Source organism: Tyto alba, unplaced genomic scaffold (assembly GCF_018691265.1).
Source record: "Tyto alba isolate M040663 unplaced genomic scaffold, T.alba_DEE_v4.0 Super-Scaffold_41, whole genome shotgun sequence".
Classification (NCBI taxonomy): Eukaryota; Metazoa; Chordata; class Aves; order Strigiformes; family Tytonidae; genus Tyto; species Tyto alba.
Genome location: NW_024881317.1, coordinates 9132058 through 9149521, shown reverse-complemented (window position 1 = coordinate 9149521; position 17464 = coordinate 9132058). Strand labels below are relative to the sequence as shown.

Here is a 17464-nt window from a genome sequence, read left to right as displayed (position 1 = left end):
GCAGGGAGAGGCTGAATCAACGTCTCATGGTCAAACTGAAATCGGGTACCCCCTGACTTGCCAGCGCTTGCTTTGGTGCCTTCAACCATGTACATTTTTAATATACAGAAATCATGTGCATTCTAAACATACAGAAAAATGCATTATTTATAGCTAATAAATAATAGATTGTTTATATAAGCAAAAAGAAAAACAATTGTAGGCAAGTGTAACAAATTCCCTTTCCTCCACCCCGCACCCATCCCTGCCTTCGTCCTGTGTGGGCAGAGAGATTTCAAGCCCTGAGCCTCAGCACAGATTTCTGCCACTATGAAATACAGGACTAATGTTATCTGGCAGCGGCAGAAGGCTGCTCCCCTGGGGCCGGCGGGGAAGGGGGACCACTGGGGCTGGCAGTGCCCAGGCCAACATACCCACACCCCCCTACACTTTCTCCTCCTGGCGCCAGGACCCAGAGGACTTTTCTCCCAGGAGATGGGGCCATGCTGGAAGAATACGAGCTAGAGGTGGAAGGGGGTCATGGAGTTGGCTGTAACCATCCTCCCACCTTCCCTGGAAGGTCCAGAGCTCTGCAATACAGTGGTGGGAGTCCAGGGCTTCACCCTGCTCATGGTCTGTTATTGTTATTCCAGGGAAACAATACATTTTAATTTTTTTTTTTTCCCCAAGAGGCAATCGAAGGGAAATTGTGATTCCGAACAATTCATAATTCAGCTAAACCTGAAAGGAATTTAAGGGACAAAGAATAAGCATTTCTCAAGCCAAAGAGCTTGCCCCAGCCGAATTTCAAGGGCCCACCGCAAACAATGGGAGTGTCAGAGGTGCTCAAAAAGAAAAAAAAAGTTCAAGAATCTTTACAATAAAAAGTGTTAGGCAACACAGAGGTCAGAGCCAGCTCCTCCTATAATAAATAGCACGACTATCCTACATTAACTATAGGAGACATTTTAATGCAGTGCCTCGGCTTTGTGCTAATTATACTTTTTCACCATATTTTGAACCTAAGAAAAAATGTCATCAGTTAATTATAACAGATGAGGGAGTGTGAAGACTTCCTCAATAAATAATGCCTTGATATCTCATATCCAACAAGCTGCGTGCTCTCCTCTGAAGGTGCCCAGAAATATGTCCTTTCAGGAAATATATCAAGAAATGATGGTCTCATAAGCTGGCTTTGTTTCCAAGCCTTGATTTTTGGCCCAATAATTAAGTGATTTTTATGGATTGGGGAGAGTAAAGGTCGTGGGACTGCTGGAACAGTGCCAGAGAGAGTCAGTGTTTAAAAATAAATAAATTCCTAAATCAAAATGAGATACAAGAGACCATGGCAAATCCCCCCCCACAGCTGCACACACGAGCACACAGAAGTAATTTGGTTCCTGGACCCAAGTCCCATCCTTCCCTCGCTCCCGGCATCTCCACGGGAGTCTGGCATGCCCAGAAAAAGCCTAGTTTTAATGCAACCAGGCCACCGCCGCCAGCGTGCCCCCGGGAGCCAGCCTGAGGAGGAGGGACCCTGTCCCCACGCTGCCGTGCCACCCCGGGCACAGCCCCCGCTGCGCCCATCCCTGCCGAGGCTGCTGGGTGCCCAGGTCCTTACGAAGGTTCCTCAACTAAACCATCATTCATTCAGCTCCCTTCCCCGCCCGGCACCCCTCACTTCCCCCTCTGAAGAGCCGGGATTTGGCGTGGGAAAGATGTCTTTGGGCTTTTCACAAATCCAGTATCCCCTTGAACCAAAACCAATTAGCCTGGCCCAAGGTCCTGCCATTGAAGGACTGTCCCTTCTTTTCAAACCCCCGCGGGCTCAATTGCTCTAAGGAGCCTGGATGTGAATGAGCAAAGCCCACTTAAAGTGGTACTTAAGGCCAGACCAGGGTGAAGGAAAAGAGAAAGCCTCTATAGGGAACAGCAAGCCGAGTTTCCAAGAGACAGCTAACTGCCGGAGATTGTGTTCTTTTGCTCCCCCCCATTTTCTTTTTTGTACCCCCACTCCTGAGCTTTCGAGGCAAACGTTCCTAACCAAACCTGAGCCCCTGAATAAATATTAGACAGCACCTGAAAACGCAAAAGCCAGGGCCCCATCCCGACTCTTTGCGGATGCCGGGAGCCCGGCTGTGGGCAGCATGATGGCTCAGCCTCGCACCGGCGCAAGCTCTGGTCCCGAACACGTGTGCCCGGAGGGAGGGAGAGAAGAAGGGAAGGTGAGCAGCCCGAGACGATGTTTTTCCAGCCGGGCTCTTGGCAAACGCCTTCCCGAGGTGACCGGGCTCGTGGGTACAAAACACCAAAATACCCGACCTGCAAAGGGTGACTCCCGGCATCATGTGGCGGGGAAGCCAGCGCGGGCAACTACGCAGCCACCTTGCGCTCACGGTCCCCAAAGCCTTCGAGGGGCCACGATGCGGCAGTGGGGGCGACACGCGGTACCCACGCCACGAACAGCGTGCGTGCAGCGCCACGTGCCAGGCACCAGCACCTCCGCGCTCGCAGCTGGGAGAAACTCCCATCACCTGCACAGATGCCAAATTAACACCTTCCCTCGGCCGAGGCGTGAGGAAACGTGTTTCCAGCGCGCAGCCGCGCGTCCCTCCCTGGTGCGCCAGCAACACCCATCCACAGCCGTGGGCAGGATGGACCCTCCAAGCCCACGAGCTCTGCCCCTTCTCCGGCAGCACGGACAAAGCCAGCGCCGAGCAGCAGGTAAAGGCAGGCACCGTCCGCCTGCATCAAGGGTGTGGGGAGGGGGGTGGGAGCCGAGAGAGACAAAAGAAATGGCCGAGCTCAGCCTCAAGCGTTGAACCCGCCATTGCCAGGCAGTTCTGCAAAAATGCCCATTGACGGGATTTCATCCATAACCGAGCGGGAGGGCTCGCACAGCCCGGTTCCCGAGGCGGCTCCTTCAAACTGCAGGGATCGAAGAGCCCCTTCTCCACCTACACCCGAGCCTGGGCAGGTTTGGCTTTGATGGTTATCTGGTACAAACTCCCTTCACCTCATGCCTTGAGCCAAACCCGCTGCACAGCGGCCAAGTTTTAGGAAAAGATGGGAAATAATGAGTTGGAGCACACGAAGTCCCAGGGCATCGTTTCCCCGGGGTGAAACCCACAAACGATATTTTCCATTTATCCCCCAACGGCACACGCCGATTCTTCCCTTTCTGGCTCACTCTGCCCATCCCCAGCTCTGCCTGAAGAACAAAGACATCACGGCCCAGCTCCAGAAACCTCACCCACATCTGGCCTACACCGCATTGTATCACTCTGCTGGGAGAGTCCCACCAAGAACAGAAAGCTGCCGGCGAGGACCGGGAATGCCAGGACCTGAGATCTCCTCCCAGCACAGTCAAAAAAGACACCTTCCCTTCTGGGTTTGGGCCACGCAGGGGAAAAGATCCATCCAAAGCCAACAGCTACGCAAACAGGGCAAAGGTCTAAGCTACAAAGGGATTGATGTGTAACCAAAATCCACCCCTGGCCCAAAGACGGACCCTTGGGGACACTCCTTCCACCACGCCACTTAAAAAAAAAAAAAAAAAAAAAAAAAAAAAAAAAGACAGAAAGCAGAGACCTGACGGTGGGCTGCCAGGGACTCCCTAAATGCAGCGGGTATTTCACAAGCAGGGATTTACTGGGGGGCTTTATCCACCTCCTCGCCCCCCACCCAAGCGCACACGAGCTGGGGATGCTCACACCACCGTCCCCCATCACTCATTGCCACCTCCTTTGTTAACTGAGGGGGGCCACCTCCACGCCTCCCCCAAACACCCACAAGTTCACGCCAACAACGGGGGCGAAAATTAAGAACTTAAGCGGCAGTAAAAATTCAACTGGGGTTTCTCGCTCCCAGAAACTAAAGGCCAAATTGCTCAGTCCCTGTCTCAACCCCCTTTGGGGGGCAACCACTCTGGGATAAGAGAACCCAGCCCACAGTCTGAAAAAAAAACTGAAAAAATCAACTCAGAACAGGTGATTTTTGGGGAGAAAAAAAAATTTAGGAGTCAAAGGTGGTTTCTGACCAGCTGATCGAATAGCAAGGTGAAAAAGCTTGCATCGATCCTTTGTAAGAGTTCACATGGAGACACAGATTTCCACACTTCCATTTTATTTCATAAAATTATATATATATGTGTATATATATATGTATTTATATACACACACAAAGACATTTATTATATGTGTGTATATTTTTTTTCCCCTCAGATCCTCTTTTTATATTTTCACCTTTTGCAATTACAAAAGCCAGGGACAGAAATACCTCCTGGGTTCTGCCAATGCAGAAACACTCCCACCAAACAGATTTTCTCTAGCACGCTGGTCGAATGATTCCTCTTGAATTATATTCATTAGGAATTTGAATGTTTCTTTCCTCCATCCCCCATCAAATCATTACTCCGGAATAAATGCATTCATCAACCACCTTGCTCAGTTCCCTCCTGCTTTGTTCAGTCTAGTTTTAAAGCATCTCCACTGAAACCATTTGCACCTGACTCGATGCTAGCGTACAGAAGGGGGGGGAAAAAAAAAAAAAAAAAAAAAAAAAAAAGAAGAATTGAGTGCCACTCACAATATTGTGGAAATAATTGGAAAATTATTTCTTAAAAATAACCAACATAATAAAGGAGGGAAAGGACTACATTCCCTCCTCCCCACCTCCGATCTCTTCCACAATTTCTGGGATTGCATCGAGCATACATATTCCAGATGGGCTGGAGAGAAGGAGGTTGGTTCTTAATGACACGTCTTTCGCTGCCTTTGGAATGAATGATTCATTCGGATCTTGCCGAGACTCGGTGCCACAGTTGAGTTACATTTCTAGAAAATCCGTATCTTTAATTCTGGCGCTGCGTGTGGGACCCAGCAAATCATGGAATTACTGCTGTAACTTCGGATTAGTAACGCTTTCTAAATGATAGTCTAATTCCAGGCCTTCATGCTTTTCAGCGTTCACACTCACACAGCCTTTTCCCTGGGAGGCTTCCTGCGGAATTAGTGCTGGCGTCTTCGTCTTTCTCTGCCCTTTTTAATTTCTCCAATGACTTCTTATTAGAATATACAATAACAACAGCTCCTCAGAACTTTTCTTTCTCCCGGTATAGCCAAATTCAGGCTGAGATCCTTTTTCCTTACTGTGGTTATGGCGGTGCTTTGCTGGCCCTGGAAGGGTGCACAGGCATATTTAGCTTTGCGGGCCTACGTGGCGTCTGACGCCATTACCCCGTGCAAGGGAAGGTGGAAAACCTGCCTCCGAGGTGTGCGGGGCTCCCGCCCCTCGCCGTCCCTGCACGCCCGCGGGCGCGGGCGGCTCACCCCTGCACTGCTCCCCTCTCCCCTTGGCGAGGGATGCCCAGCCGCAGAGGAAAGGATGGGGCAGGGGACCCGCGCTCCATCTCTCAGGTCGGTGGGAGCGCAGCAGCATCTTTCCCCCCCCCCCCCCCCCCGTTGTCCCTTCCCCGTCTCCCGGGGGGGCACAGAGCCAGAAAACAGCCCACTCGCGACCCCAGCCATGGGAAGCTTTTTTTTTTTTTTCTGCAGCCTCCCCGGAGCTGTCACGGCCCGCGTGGGTCGGCGGCTGTGCGGGGATCAGCCCTGCGGGATGCCAACCGCCAGCGCCGGGTGAGGGGCTGGCGGCAGTGCCCCACACCCTGCCCCAGGGTGCCGGGGGGGCCCGGGGGACCCCAGCTCTGGCCAGGGGCGCTCGCCCCACGCCAGCTGGGAAAACGTGCCGGGGAGGCTCGGCGGAGAGCACGGTGCTTTGTGTCGCCATGGGAACGGAATGCAGATTTGCCAATTGCTTTTTTTTTTTTTTTTCTCTTTTCTTTCTTTCCTTTTTTTTTTTTTTTTTTTTTTTTTTTTATTATTTGCCAGACATTGTAATACATATTATATTTCAACTTCTCAGGCTTGCAGCAGAGGTGAGGGAGGCTTTGTGCCTTGCCAACTGCTCAGCTCCCAAAGAAGCCCCAGGGCCGGGTGGCCGCACGCCAGAGGGGTGCACCCAGCAGCAGGACCCCTTCCCTGGGCATCCCCCTCTCCGAGACACCCCCCCACCCCCGGCTACGGACAAAAGCAACAGCCACCGCACAGGAAAAGTGATCCCATTATCACCAACTTGACCTTCCAAAGGGAGGCCAGGATCAAACCCAAAGTCGAAAAAAAAATAGAGAGGAAGGGAGAGAGGAGAAAAGGGAAAAACATCCAAAAGCCGGGGTTCTTTGAAGTCTGACCCGCAGACTGGGACGGGGGGTGGGAGGGCGGAATTTATTTGGGGAGGGCGCTCGTTCCCTCCATCCTCCAAGAGCCGTGACACCCTGCAGCCTAGGAGCGGATTTCGAGGTGCGTTTAACCGAGTGTTAAACCCCGGATTTCTCTGGCAATGAAAGCATCCGCGCAGGGCTCGCCTCCCCGGCCCCGGCCCTCCCGCCCGGCGCGGCCCGACGGGGAGGGCGTGGAGCCGCAGCCCTTACCTGGAGCCCCGAGGGCGGCGGGTCGGGTCGCCTCTGCACCGCCGGTCCTGGTGCGGCCGCTTCCCCCGGGCGAGTAGGTCTGGAAGTCATTTCTACTTTCGGTTATCTAGCTTTATGATGGCTCCACAACACTCATACAGCTAGATAACCAAAGACAGAAACATCCCTCCGTCGGGGATGCCGCCCATCCGTCCGTCCGTCCGTCCGTCCGTCCGTTCGTTCGTCCGCTCCAGGGTGCGGGCACGGCCGGGGCAGGGCGGCCGGGAGCTGCCACCGGGAACCACACACACACATATATATATTTAAAAAAAAAAAAAAAAAAAAAAAAAAAAAAAAAGAGGGAAAAAAGAGAAGATAAATACAAGGCGGAGAGGGAGAGCCGGCGCTGAGCCGCACGGCGGGCGGGCGGCACCGCCGGGGGCTCGGGGTGGGCTGCGGAGAGCGGAACCGAGCCGTACCGAGCCGGGCCGTGCGGAGCCGGGCTGCGGCGGGCTGCGCGGGGCTGCGGCGAGCGGAGCCGAGCCGAGCCGAGCCGAGCCGAGCCGAGCCGAGCCGAGCCGAGCCGAGCCGAGCCGAGCCTGCCGCGGTACCAGCCCGGGCGAGCGGCACTCGCGCTCCCGCCCCGCTGCCCAACTTCTACTCCCCTCGCACGGTAATCGCCCCCTTTGGGAAGTGACGTCACGCCGCGCCTAGCCAATCCCCGGCCCCACATTTAAATCAGCGCCCCCTTTCCCGCGCTTTCCAGCCCCGACCCGACCGGCAGAAGATCGGCGGGTCGCGCCGCGCCCCCGCGGCGGGACGGGACGGGACGGGACGGGACGGACAGATCGACACCCCCCGGCATCGGCCCCCCTCCACCCGCCGTGCCTCGCCCCCCGGCCTGTGCTGGGGGGGCTGCGCCGCGGGTCGCTCTGCCCCCCCGCCGTGCCCCCGCGGCAGCTCCGCCGGGCTGGCAGAGGCGGGCAGCGGCCCTGCACGGCCCGGCGCGGGGGGACGCACCTACAACTAACTTCCCTCTCCCTGTCCTCGGCACTCCCCTCTCGCCCCTTCCCCTTTCCCTTTTCCCTCAGCTCTTCCTCTCTTCCTTTTTCTATCTCCCTTTCCCCGGCCTTTCCTTTTCCCCCTCATTTTCCCTTTCCGTCCATTTTTCTTCCCTTTTCCCGACCCCTCTCCTTTTCTGCCTTTCCCCGATCCCCTCCGCGCCATGCCCCCCCATCCAGCGCACCCCTCTCACACCTTTCCCTCCCTCAGCATCGCCCGCCCCGTCCGGCCTCTGCCCCCGGGGGCATCCCGAAGGGCCCCTTCCCCCCCAGGCAGACTCGGGTCCCGTCCGTCCCAAGACGCACCCGGGGGCTGGGGACGCACCCGCGGTCCCGCACCGATCCTCTCTGCCCCCTTATTTTCATTATTTCCCGCACAGATTCTTAACGCGATATGCGTGTAGCGACGAATCCAGCACGTAAAAATAATAACAACAACAATAATAATACTAAAATGCCAGGAGGCAAATATGATTATCTGGGATGCTTATCTGACCTACTGCGCACTAAAAAAAAAAAAAAAAAAAAAAAAACAAACACACAAAAAACCCCAAACCAACAAACAAAAAAATGTAATCCCTCTCCGCTTCTAAACATCGCCTTCTTTTAAATCCAGGCGAGGCTAAAATGTGACCTGCTGCAAAAGGAGGGATCCGTGAAACGAAGCTATCGCAGCGGGAGCAACCGCGGCTGAGCGCAGCCTCCCGGTCCCGGCTCCCGGCGAGCTCCGCTTGGGTTATTTATTTCTTCCCCTCCCCGCTGCCCGCCATCCCCTTAAAAAAAAATTAAAAAAAAATAAAAAAGGAGATTAAAAATGGCATAAATAAAATCTACGAGCTCAATTAGGCTAAAAGCTAACGGCTCGGCGCTGCCAGCCCCGCTGCGAGCCAGTGCTGCTCCCGGCGCCCAGGCGAGCCCGGCCGCACTGCCCGGCTACCGGTAACCGCAGGCTCCCTTCCGCCTCCTGCCTAACGAGAAACGGGCCCGGGGGGGCCCCGGCCGCCCCGATGGGGCTGGGGAAGGTGGAGAGAAATCTTTGGTCCGTCCCCAGCCCCTTCGGTGTCTTCCCCGCCGCCCGGAGCCGCTCGGAAGTGAGCTTGCCCGGGGTTTATTTTAATCTGCCCCGGAGAGAGGGGAGGAAAAAAAAAAAAAAAAAAAATCCACGGATCGGATCTCCTTAATTTTCCGGCCCTGGATTTTCTCCTAATTTATCGCTGTCGCCATTAGGGTGGTCACTGCCGGTATGCTCCCCGGCCGGGGCGGGGGAAGGCTCTCGCCCGTCCCGCCGCCTCCGCGGGGCAGCCCGGGGGTGCGGGGACGGCGGTGCCGAGCGGCCACGGGGGACACGGCGACGGGGCTGTCGCCTGGGCCACGGCCCGGCCTCAGTTTACCCCCACGGGCAGAGGCCCCGTTACTCACCGCGGGGTCCCGGCGGCGGGGAGCAACGTGGGGTGCCGCCGGCAGCCCCCCCTTCCCCCGGTCGCGGGGCCGTTCTGGAGGCGATGCGGCCCCGCTCCGGCCCCGCCGTCCCTGCGGCGGCGGCGAAGGGCCCCGGGCGGGCAGAGCCAGCCCCCCCCAAACCGCAGCTCTGCCCGGCTGCCGCCTTGCGAGCTCTGTCGCCCGCCGTGCCGAGTCCCCGGGCCGCCCGGGCGAGGATGCTGCGGGGGAAGTACCGCACCTCGCCGGGCTGCTCGGGGCTGGGAACGGGGTCCCCTCTCTCAGCCGGCTAAAGGAGGCGATTTTCTTGGCAGAAATATATATAATTTTCCTTTCTCGCTCCTTTTCGGCAATGCCTTGCTCTGCTCGGAGCCCTCTCCTCGACCCGCTCCATGCAGGCAGAACCCCAGCACCTGGGAGAAAATTGCACTTTGCGCTTGGGGTATTTTTTTTTTTTTTTTTTAGGCGTTAGATTTTGTGTGTGTGTGTTATTCGGTTGTTTGGTTTTTGGTTGTTTGGTTTTTTTGTTGTTTTTTTTTTGTTGTTGTTGTGTTGTTTTTTTTTTTTTTTTGTCTAAGGGTTTTTTTGGGCGCGATTTTAGCAGGATACGTACAAAATGGCTCCTTGGCACAGCGCAAAGCACCAGCGAGCAACCTGGGGAGGAATCGTCGGGGGCTGCAACGCGTCCTGCCCCACCTGGGCCGCCCACGGGGGGCGTGGGGACCGTGGAACCGTCCTTCCGCCGCACTCACCCACGAGAGAAAACAAACCCGCGGCTGCGGGCGGCCCGACGGGACGGGGAGGGGCGGGCGGTGCCGGGGCGGCTCTGGCCATGGTGCTGCACCGCCCGTCGCCCTCGGCGCGCCCGCGGACCTTCCGCGCCCACCCGCGGATGGCACGGGCCCCGCTGCCCGCTCCCTCCACGGGTGACCCCGGCGCCGGGCAGGGCGGGCGGCCCCGCCTGCCTCACCTCGGAAGGGCCCCGCTGCCCCGTGCCCGCCCGGTCACCGGGCCGCCCCTCCATTATTTAACGTGATCGCCCTGTAACGAGTCCGCTGCCTTCCCCTCTTCTACGTCCTGCACGTCTGACGTCACTTTTCTTTAATTAGGAGAAGTTATTTTTAGCCAACCTGGAGTAACCCCCCGCGCCTCGCCGCCTCGAGCTGCATCTTCTCTTAATTTTCTTTTTTTGGTTGGTTTTCTCTTTAGCTTTTCCTCCCACAATCGGGGCTTCGCGCAGAAGTGGCAGGTCCCGACGGGCGTGAAGGAAACGCGTCGCTTTGTTTAGCAATTAAAAGCCGCCCCTGAGCAAGCCCCGACGCTGAAAAGGCAAAGCAGCGGTGTCCCAGCCCCCGGCTGCTCTTTTTTCCCTCCGGCCGTCGGGGGCCCGGACGGTCCCGGACCCTCCTCGCTCGGCGGGGCGAGATGCTGCCCGGCCGGGGCTGGGGGTTCGGGCACGTCGAGGGGATCTGGCCGGGTGGAGGCTCTCAGGCCACCTGCACTGCTATGATTCGGGTTTCCTTAAGGCTGAGGCCTAAAATGCGTTTCACTTCCAGGGAGATGCGGGAAGTGGGGGGGGAACCAAAACCAAAACAACAACAGCAATAACAACAACAACAACAACGAAAAAACCAACAACAAAACAAAACAAAAAAACACCAAACCCCAAAGAAATAAGCGTTCACGGGAAGGGAGAGAGAAGAAGGGAAGAATGAATGGGAGAAAAAAAAAAGGAAAAAGAAAAAAAAAAAAACAACAAAGAAAACAAAAATGGAAATAAGAATAGAAAAAAAGGATGAAATAAAATAAAATATTTTTTTAAAAAAAGCAAAGAAAATAGATACCGCAAATAAAAAAAATAAAATAAATCCTCCAGCAGCAGAAGCCGGTGGTGGATCGGAGTGCAGGCAGCGGCGGCCCCACTGCTGCTCCTCGGCGGTAAATCCGAGCAGGGGAATGGGGCGCCCCGGTGCCCCCCCCGCCCCCCTGAGGAACGGGGCTCCGCAGCAGCCCCCGCGGCACCGGGAGGAAGAACTTCCCCTGGACCCCGGGATTTCTCCCGCGGCCTAAAGCCCGGGTGCCCCGGGAGGCTCGGCCTCGCCCAGGCGTTTTGTGCGGTGACGCCTCTCCGGCCGGCGAGCGGGGACGTTTTGGGGTAACTCGGCAGCCCCCCGGCAGCCCTCGGCCTCGGCTCCCCCCCCCCCGCCCCCCCTCCGTCGGGGCTCGGTCCGCCCCGGGTCCCGCTGCCGACCTGTAACGTCCCGGGAAGCCGGTGAGAGGCAGCCGGAGCAAGCGCGTCCCCGGCGGCAAAAGGTCCCCCGTGTCTCCCGCCCGTCCCCCGAGACGGGTGGGCCGGGGCCGGGGTGCGGCGCGGGGCGGTCCCGGTCCCGGTCCCGCTTGGTGCCGTCACCTGAAGGAGCCCAACTTCCCGGCGGGGACCGGCCCAACTACTTCGCCTCCCCGCTCCTTCCCTGCCTCCCTCCTCCCCGCCTTCACACCCCCCCCCGGCAGCCGGTGTGTCGTGTGTGTGTGTGTGTGTGTGTGTGCGCGTGTGTGTGTGTGCGTGTCCCTCCCCCGGGAAAAGTCCCCCCGCGCCCTCCCGCCTCCCCGGGGCCGCCCCGCCGAGGCGGCGATGCCCGGCCGCGACACTCACTCGTGATGCCGTGTCGAGGGCAGGACGGCGGGTCCCCGGGCGAAGCGGGAGGCGGGGGCCGCTCCCCCCCCGCCCCGCACTCCCCCCCCCCCCCCCCTCGGGCGGGCAGAGGGGGCGGGCAGGGTTTGCCGCCGGCCGAGCAGCGGCCCCCGCGGCCCCCAGCCCCGGGGCACGGGCCGGCGGGGGCGGCTCTGCCCGGGCTCCTTGCGTCTTCCCGGCTGCCGCCGGTGCCGGCTCTGGTCGGTGGCCGGGAGCTGCCGCCGCCGGCAGGCTCTGCCCGCACTGACGTCAGCCCGGCAGCCTCCTATTCACTCCAACCATGGCGGAGAGGAGGAGGAGGAGGAGGAGGAGGAGGAGGAGGAGGAGGAGGGAGAGGGGGGAGGGGAGGAGGCGGGGGGAGGGAGGGGGAGAGGAGGAGGACGGGAGGAAGGCGGCGGTGGCGGCGGGGGTTGGTGGCTGGCAGGCTCCGCCAAGCAGAAAGCGCAGCCCCTCCGCCTCACCCCTTAATTACCCCCCGAGGATGGGGCTGCGCGGTGGAGAGGGGCCGTTCTCTCCCCCCTCCTCTTAATCCCCCCCTCTCGGTGAGACACCCACCCCCACCCCCCACCCCCCCCCCGCCACCGCCACCGCCTCCCGCTCCCGCGCCGCTCACCTGGGCGTCCCGCCGGGCACCCCGCTCTGCCCCCGGCCCCGGGGAGCGCTTCTCGGGGAGGGGGGGGGGAGGGAAAGAGCCGGGGCCGGGCCCCCCTCCCCGGCAGCTCCGGACCCCCCCACGGCGGTGTCCCCGTTCCCTTGAGGATCCTTCCCCTCGCCGCCACGGCGAGCAGGGGAAAGGGCTGCAGCCGGTCCCTGCCCTCCGCCGCCGCCCCCCCCCCGGCCACCTCCCCCTGGTTCCCCCGCCCCGGCCCGGCCCGGCCCGGCCCCGCACCGCTGTCCAAATGCTGAACGTGTCCCCGCCGCTCCCGAGACCGGCCCGGCCCGGCCCGGCCCGCCTGCAGCCGTCGGGCAGAACCGGGGTACCGGCTGCCCCCCAGGGCTGCGGCCCCAGCCCTGGAGTGGAGGGGAGGAGCGGTCCCTCCTGGAGCCGGGCCGTGCCGAGCCGTGCCGGGACATCCGCGCCCCGACGGCCAGGCCGAGCCCCGGGGACCGCCTGGCCCCGCCAGCCGCAGCGCAGCCCCCGGTCGCCGCAGCGAGCTGGAACCGGGGCGCGGAGGTACCGCCTGCTCTCCCCCCGCTCTCCGCTCCCCCTCCATTTCGATCGTCCTTATCTTCTTAACAGAATTACACACACATCGCATCGCCCGCAGCCTTTGCAGTCAAAAAAAGCACACACCACCACCCCCCCCCGAACCCCTCCTGGCACACCTTTACTTCGCTTCCGACCTCTCCTTCTCTTCCTTCCTGCGTGTAACCTGGCTCCTATTTTTTATCTCCAATTCACTCCAGCGATGCCCTGGAGAGGCTCTGGGGAGTCTCTCGCCGCCCCGATGAACACGGAGGGATCCCCAGACAGGTTTTCTATGTAGGAAAAAATAAACCGATCGAGCCCGAGAGATCTGCAACAGCCGAACACGCCGCCTCGCCTTTACATTCGTGTTTTTAAATTCCCCCGTTATTTTCCTTTTTGCATCTGCGAGTTGCCACGAAAGGAAATATAACCCCAAATGCCACCGCCAGCAGAAACCGGAGCTCGTTGCCAAATTCCGTAGTATTTTATTTTAAAGGCAATTAACACCATAAAAAAAAAAAAAAAAAAAAAAAAAAAAAAGCAAGCAAGCGTCTTGTCCTCTTCCCGGGGAGTGCAAGAAATCCTTTTGCTCACCCAGAGTCGAAAACCTAATGGCATTGTCGTTAAACACGAAAAGGAGAATATTAAGAAATTGCAACACTCCCTCCCGAGAGCTACCCCCCCTCAGCCCCCCCAGTTTATTTGCCCTAATAATTAATTCACAAGAGCTTAACTTCGGTGTAACCCTGGCGGTCTTTTCATTAAAAAATCCCCGCGTTTCCTATTGAATTAGCTCTGCTCCATTGTCGCTGAAATGAAGACGCCAAACCAACTTTTACCCTGAACGTTTTCTCACCAGCCCAAAGAAAAGTCTCTCTCCTTTCTCTTTTCTCCGATTTTTTTTTTTTTTTTTTTTTTTTTAATTCAGGCACCCAGGCGATGGACGTGTCCTGCAATTTAACTACTTTCAAATTCTTTGTTCAGGTCCCACCGGGGCTCTATTGTCACCCTATTGAGAGAGCTTATTGCCAAGTCAAGCCTGAGCGAATTGAGACACACACGGGAGGAGCCCCGGGGGCTGGGAGCGGGCTCCGTGGGCTGCTCGGCCCGGGGGGACACCGCTCCAGCCCCGAGGGAGCGGGCAGAGGCTGCCGGCAGCCCACGGGCCGGGATAACCGGCGCCGATCTCCCCAGGAGCCGCAGCCGCCAAAGCAGCCCCGGCCCCGCCGCTCCCGCAGGAACCCGGCCCGGGGGTGGGGATGGGGCAGCCCCGGACTTGGTTACCCTTCATGATCGGGCTCCTTTGCACCCCCAAAGCATCCCCCCCTCCTCCCCCCTCCTCCGGCAGCGCCGGCAGCTCCCGGGCTGCGGTACCACGGCTGCGGGCAGGAGGAGGACTTACCTCGGATGCCCGCGGGGCCGACAGCCTCCCTCCCCCGCCGGTTCTCCCTTAATCCCGAAATGGAAGGTCCTCCCCGCTACCCCTCCATCACTCCCGACCCCTCCACCTCGGAGCCGGCTCCCGCCTGCCTCCCCTCGCCCTCCCCATCGCTCACTTTGGGAGCTCCGGGGCTCGTCTCCCGAGCAGGAAAATAGCGGGATGTGGGGTCTGCTTTTCTTCTTCTTTTTGCTTTCCCCCCTCCCGGCTCCCCCCTCCCCAGTCTGGAAAAGGGGGTGCGAGCTGGAAAAGAGGGGTACGAGCTGCAGGGAAGGGTTATTTCAGGAGAAAAAAAGCGGAAAGAGCAGTGCTGGGCACGGATTCCCACGTAAACCCGTACGTCACCTATAAAAATTGCCCGTTTCTCCCGTTTCTTGGCTCCCGGGGGGGGGCGCAGGGGGGGCGGTTGAGATACCTCTGCTTGAGGAAGGGGGTTAAAGCCCCGATAAAACCGTACCGTGTTAAAACAGGGTTCCTCCAGCCGAGAGGAGAAGGTAAACCCGGGGGATGCTGGAGGGCAGGGGCAGCTTCTCCGCATCCCACCCCCCCCCCGCCCGGCCGCGGGGCGATGTTTGGCCGCCCTCTGCTCCCCGAAAACACCCACCGGGAGACATCCTCAGCCTCTCGGTGCCGGGAGGCGATGGGGGTTTACGGGGTCCCACGGCGGTCGCACCGGGAGGGCCGCGGCGAGGGGGGAGGGGGGGCGGCGGCTGCCGCCCCCCCCGCCGCGGCCCTCCCGGTACGACCGGCGGCCTCTCCGCCGTGCCCCGGGGGAAGAGGAAGCCCTTGACCCCTGGCCCCGGGGGCAACGGGGTTAAACAAAGTCCCACCGCCCCATTATCCGACCGACAGCATCGAATCCCCGGCGGCGAACGAGGTCTCCAAGCGGGGGCGGTGAGGGGGGGGAAAATCGCATCTCCCACTGCCTGTCCCCGACCCCGACGGGGCGTACAGGGATGGGGCTGCTTCCCCGACAGACAGACAGACAAACAAAGAGCCTAGGGAAAAAAAAAAGACCCTACACACCCCAACCCGACTTGTGCATTGCAACCAGCCCCGCTGAAACGGCGGATTTTAGGGTTTATTTCGGGTTTTTTTATGGTGGTGATTTTTTTTTTTTTTTTTTTTTTTTTTTTTTTTTTTTTTATAGCGGTGCCGTGCCTTGCCGAACCTCCCTGCCCGCACCCGGCTGAGGTACAGGCAGCCCCGGCCCGGTCCTGCCCGCGTACACAGCGTCGGGGCTTCGTTGCCATCAACCCTCCTCAGAGCGCTGCCGCCCGAGAGGGCTTCAGAAATAAAGCGGCAGAATAATTTCGGGAAGAATTATTTTTTTTTTCCTCTTTGGGGGGGAGGGATTTTTTTGGTGGGGGGGGGGGTTGGATTTTTTTTTTTATTTTTTTTTGACCACGATAAAAATAAATAGATCAAGGACCCCAAATAAAAGGAGACCGGTGTTAATGTAATGCAGCGGAGGGAAGAACAAGTCCCCCGCACCCGGGTCCTTCCCCAGAGCCACCCCTAGCCGGGAGTCCCCAAACATTTCCCTGCTTCACCCCAGTGCAGCTCATGGTTCTTCCCTCCATCCCAGAGCCCCCGCAGCCTCGGAGCATCCCTCCCCTCTGTCTCCGCGATCCCCAACTCCCTGCCGTGCCCGCGGAAGGAGCGGGAAACCTCAAGCCCCACGGTCTGGGTGTGGGTGTGCTGATCACGGGCATCCCCCGTGGGGTCGGATCCTGCCAGGCTCAGGCAGAGGGTACCTTCCTCTGCTGGGTGAAACAGGGTGAAGCACTACCACCCCCACCCCGCCCGTCTAATCCCAGGCTGGGGGTGGGGATCAGGTATTTTGGGTGTGTGTGTGCTGTGATATGCATTCAAAGTCTCAGAAAACAGCAGCGTGGGAAGGGGGTTGGAGTGTGTGTGTGTGCGCGTTCCTCACCCCACTCACGCTGGCGCTGCCTTTTCGGAGAGGAAGGGGCATAGCTGCCCCCCAGCCCTGCACCCCCGAGAGGAGGGATCGGCGCGGCCAGAGGCGGTGCGGCCGGATGGGTGGGGCGGGGTGCACCCCGAGTTTGGAGCTCCGCAGGAGCCGGGATGGCCGGAGGGGTGTGTGTGTGTGTGTGTGGGGTGTCACAGTGCCCGGTGCCCCCTGCCCGGTGCCCCCCCAGGGGCGCGGAGCGGGACGGGTCCGCAGCGGTTCCCGCGCCCCGACGGTCCCGGCCCCGCGGTACCCGGCCCGGCCCGACCGGCAGCGGCGGCGGCGCAGCGCCACCTGGCGGCGCGGCGGGGCACGGCACCCTACAACGGCAAGGTCAATCTGGTCCCTGCCAGGAGCCACTTTCCCGGCCAAAAAAGTCGCCGCGGGGACCAGGGAGCCTGCACCCACTTGCCCTGACCCCCGCAGCCCCATTCCCCTTCACCCTACGGCTCCGCATCTCCGCTCCGCCGAGCTGTCCCCACCCGTGTCACAAGCCCCAGCAGTGGTCCCACGTACACCCCATGCCCACCTTTGCGGCCACCCCCGCCGGGCTGAGCCACCCTGGATCCCACCGCTGGTCCCAAGCCACCCTTGAGGTCTCAGAGCTTTAAGGCATGAGGTTTTGGGGTGCGGGTGGGTGCCCTGGCTCCTGCTGAGCTCTGCGGAGGGGCGGTACATCGCCCCATAAACACCTGAGGTGGGCATAGGGGTGGCTACGGGGCCGCACCGAGGTGGCGGGGAGCGGAATGGTGGCCGCTGGCCCTGCCACTCCGGGCTGACTGACCTCCCCTGGGAGCCCGGGGCTGGGGTGGAGGATGGAGCGTGATCACGACCGGGCGATACCGTGCGACATCCACCCCCCGCCCCGGGGCCGCCTGGCACCCACACGATGTCTCTCGGGGTGCTCGTACGGAGCCGCCCTCCCACTTTCTCCCCCCCCCCCCCCCCGCCCTCTCCGGTTAGAAACACGAGTAAAACTCAACCCGTGAGTGCGGTGCCGCCGGCCGCGGCCGGGCTCCCGCTCCGAGGCCACGGCGCCGTCGAGGGGAGCAAAATAAAGCGCCCCCGCGTTACCCGGGCGAGTAGCACCGACCGCGGCAGGACTCGAACCTGCAATCTTCTGATCCGAAGTCAGACGCCTTATCCATTAGGCCACGCGGCCGCCTCTCCAACCGCCTTCCCGCGCGCCCTACTGAGCCGATCGCCGGCGGACCGTACCATGCGTGG

The 17464-nt window shown here is 59.8% G+C and overlaps 1 long non-coding RNA gene and 1 other non-coding gene across 3 annotated transcripts in view; both read right to left on the bottom strand.

Annotated features, from left to right (window-relative positions):
• Positions 1-11878, bottom strand: part of LOC122154565 — a 41221-nt gene extending 29343 nt beyond the window's left edge. Inside the window, exons 1-2 of one of the 2 annotated variants that reach the window (XR_006166604.1) lie at positions 11597-11878; positions 6467-6733 (exon numbers count right to left, since the gene is read on the bottom strand). This is a non-coding gene — a long non-coding RNA (uncharacterized LOC122154565). Of the gene's footprint in view, positions 1-6466; positions 6734-6924; positions 6962-11596 lie in introns of those variants that run through there. The other variant, XR_006166605.1, reaches the window with a different exon arrangement.
• A 5448-nt stretch (positions 11879-17326) lies between these two features.
• Positions 17327-17399, bottom strand: TRNAR-UCG. The gene has a single exon. It is a non-coding gene; the product is annotated as a tRNA-Arg (tRNA).
• Positions 17400-17464: the final 65 nt, after the last annotated feature.